The sequence below is a fragment of the Sinocyclocheilus rhinocerous genome, unplaced genomic scaffold, assembly GCF_001515625.1.
Source record: "Sinocyclocheilus rhinocerous isolate Xijiao unplaced genomic scaffold, SAMN03320098_v1.1 scaffold1137, whole genome shotgun sequence".
Lineage (NCBI taxonomy): Eukaryota > Metazoa > Chordata > Actinopteri > Cypriniformes > Cyprinidae > Sinocyclocheilus > Sinocyclocheilus rhinocerous.
The window spans coordinates 406,893-411,761 of NW_015647153.1; positions in this window are offsets into that span (position 1 = coordinate 406,893).

Here is a 4,869-nt window from a genome sequence, read left to right on the forward strand (position 1 = left end):
TGAGGATGATGATAATAATAATAATGATGATGAGGTTGATAATGATGATGATAATAATGATGATGAGGATGATGATGAGGATGATGATAATAATAATAATGATGATGATAATAATGATGATGATAATGATGATAATAATAATAATGATGATAATAATAATAATGATGATGAGGATGATGACGATGATGATAATAATAATGATGATTATGATGATGATGATGATAATAATGATGATGAAAATGATGATAATAATAATGATGATGATGATGAGGATGATGATAATAATAATAATAATGATGATGAGGATGATGATAATGATGAGGATGATGATAATAATAATAATGATGATGAGGATGATGATAATAATAATAATGATGATGATCATGATAATGATGATGATAATGATAATAATAATAATGATGATGAGGATGATGAGGATGATGATAATAATAATAATGATGTTGAGGATGATGATAATAATAATAATGATGTTGAGGATGATGATAATAATAATAATGATGTTGAGGATGATGATAATAATAATAATGATGTTGAGGATGATGATAATAATAATAATGATGTTGAGGATGATGATAATAATAATAATGATGTTGAGGATGATGATAATAATAATAATGATGTTGAGGATGATGATAATAATAATAATGATGTTGAGGATGATGATAATAATAATAATGATGTTGAGGATGATGATAATAATAATAATGATGTTGAGGATGATGATAATAATAATAATGATGTTGAGGATGATGATAATAATAATAATGATGTTGAGGATGATGATAATAATAATAATGATGTTGAGGATGATGATAATAATAATAATGATGTTGAGGATGATGATAATAATAATAATGATGTTGAGGATGATGATAATAATAATAATGATGTTGAGGATGATGATAATAATAATAATGATGTTGAGGATGATGATAATAATAATAATGATGTTGAGGATGATGATAATAATAATAATGATGTTGAGGATGATGATAATAATAATAATGATGTTGAGGATGATGATAATAATAATAATGATGTTGAGGATGATGATAATAATAATAATGATGTTGAGGATGATGATAATAATAATAATGATGTTGAGGATGATGATAATAATAATAATGATGTTGAGGATGATGATAATAATAATAATGATGTTGAGGATGATGATAATAATAATAATGATGTTGAGGATGATGATAATAATAATAATGATGTTGAGGATGATGATAATAATAATAATGATGTTGAGGATGATGATAATAATAATAATGATGTTGAGGATGATGATAATAATAATAATGATGTTGAGGATGATGATAATAATAATAATGATGTTGAGGATGATGATAATAATAATAATGATGTTGAGGATGATGATAATAATAATAATGATGTTGAGGATGATGATAATAATAATAATGATGTTGAGGATGATGATAATAATAATAATGATGTTGAGGATGATGATAATAATAATAATGATGTTGAGGATGATGATAATAATAATAATGATGTTGAGGATGATGATAATAATAATAATGATGTTGAGGATGATGATAATAATAATAATGATGTTGAGGATGATGATAATAATAATAATGATGTTGAGGATGATGATAATAATAATAATGATGTTGAGGATGATGATAATAATAATAATGATGTTGAGGATGATGATAATAATAATAATGATGTTGAGGATGATGATAATAATAATAATGATGTTGAGGATGATGATAATAATAATAATGATGTTGAGGATGATGATAATAATAATAATGATGTTGAGGATGATGATAATAATAATAATGATGTTGAGGATGATGATAATAATAATAATGATGTTGAGGATGATGATAATAATAATAATGATGTTGAGGATGATGATAATAATAATAATGATGTTGAGGATGATGATAATAATAATAATGATGTTGAGGATGATGATAATAATAATAATGATGTTGAGGATGATGATAATAATAATAATGATGTTGAGGATGATGATAATAATAATAATGATGTTGAGGATGATGATAATAATAATAATGATGTTGAGGATGATGATAATAATAATAATGATGTTGAGGATGATGATAATAATAATAATGATGTTGAGGATGATGATAATAATAATAATGATGTTGAGGATGATGATAATAATAATAATGATGTTGAGGATGATGATAATAATAATAATGATGTTGAGGATGATGATAATAATAATAATGATGTTGAGGATGATGATAATAATAATAATGATGTTGAGGATGATGATAATAATAATAATGATGTTGAGGATGATGATAATAATAATAATGATGTTGAGGATGATGATAATAATAATAATGATGTTGAGGATGATGATAATAATAATAATGATGTTGAGGATGATGATAATAATAATAATGATGTTGAGGATGATGATAATAATAATAATGATGTTGAGGATGATGATAATAATAATAATGATGTTGAGGATGATGATAATAATAATAATGATGTTGAGGATGATGATAATAATAATAATGATGTTGAGGATGATGATAATAATAATAATGATGTTGAGGATGATGATAATAATAATAATGATGTTGAGGATGATGATAATAATAATAATGATGTTGAGGATGATGATAATAATAATAATGATGTTGAGGATGATGATAATAATAATAATGATGTTGAGGATGATGATAATAATAATAATGATGTTGAGGATGATGATAATAATAATAATGATGTTGAGGATGATGATAATAATAATAATGATGTTGAGGATGATGATAATAATAATAATGATGTTGAGGATGATGATAATAATAATAATGATGTTGAGGATGATGATAATAATAATAATGATGTTGAGGATGATGATAATAATAATAATGATGTTGAGGATGATGATAATAATAATAATGATGTTGAGGATGATGATAATAATAATAATGATGTTGAGGATGATGATAATAATAATAATGATGTTGAGGATGATGATAATAATAATAATGATGTTGAGGATGATGATAATAATAATAATGATGTTGAGGATGATGATAATAATAATAATGATGTTGAGGATGATGATAATAATAATAATGATGTTGAGGATGATGATAATAATAATAATGATGTTGAGGATGATGATAATAATAATAATGATGTTGAGGATGATGATAATAATAATAATGATGTTGAGGATGATGATAATAATAATAATGATGTTGAGGATGATGATAATAATAATAATGATGTTGAGGATGATGATAATAATAATAATGATGTTGAGGATGATGATAATAATAATAATGATGTTGAGGATGATGATAATAATAATAATGATGTTGAGGATGATGATAATAATAATAATGATGTTGAGGATGATGATAATAATAATAATGATGTTGAGGATGATGATAATAATAATAATGATGTTGAGGATGATGATAATAATAATAATGATGTTGAGGATGATGATAATAATAATAATGATGTTGAGGATGATGATAATAATAATAATGATGTTGAGGATGATGATAATAATAATAATGATGTTGAGGATGATGATAATAATAATAATGATGTTGAGGATGATGATAATAATAATAATGATGTTGAGGATGATGATAATAATAATAATGATGTTGAGGATGATGATAATAATAATAATGATGTTGAGGATGATGATAATAATAATAATGATGTTGAGGATGATGATAATAATAATAATGATGTTGAGGATGATGATAATAATAATAATGATGTTGAGGATGATGATAATAATAATAATGATGTTGAGGATGATGATAATAATAATAATGATGTTGAGGATGATGATAATAATAATAATGATGTTGAGGATGATGATAATAATAATAATGATGTTGAGGATGATGATAATAATAATAATGATGTTGAGGATGATGATAATAATAATAATGATGTTGAGGATGATGATAATAATAATAATGATGTTGAGGATGATGATAATAATAATAATGATGTTGAGGATGATGATAATAATAATAATGATGTTGAGGATGATGATAATAATAATAATGATGTTGAGGATGATGATAATAATAATAATGATGTTGAGGATGATGATAATAATAATAATGATGTTGAGGATGATGATAATAATAATAATGATGTTGAGGATGATGATAATAATAATAATGATGTTGAGGATGATGATAATAATAATAATGATGTTGAGGATGATGATAATAATAATAATGATGTTGAGGATGATGATAATAATAATAATGATGTTGAGGATGATGATAATAATAATAATGATGTTGAGGATGATGATAATAATAATAATGATGTTGAGGATGATGATAATAATAATAATGATGTTGAGGATGATGATAATAATAATAATGATGTTGAGGATGATGATAATAATAATAATGATGTTGAGGATGATGATAATAATAATAATGATGTTGAGGATGATGATAATAATAATAATGATGTTGAGGATGATGATAATAATAATAATGATGTTGAGGATGATGATAATAATAATAATGATGTTGAGGATGATGATAATAATAATAATGATGTTGAGGATGATGATAATAATAATAATGATGTTGAGGATGATGATAATAATAATAATGATGATGAGGATGATGATGATAATAATGATGATGATAATGATAATAATAATAATGATGATGAGGATGATGATGATGATAATGATGAGGATGAGGATGAGGATGATGAGGATGATGATAATAATAATAATGATGATGAGGATGATGATAATGATGAGGATGATGATGAGGATGATGAGGATGATGATAATAATAATAATGATGATGATGATGA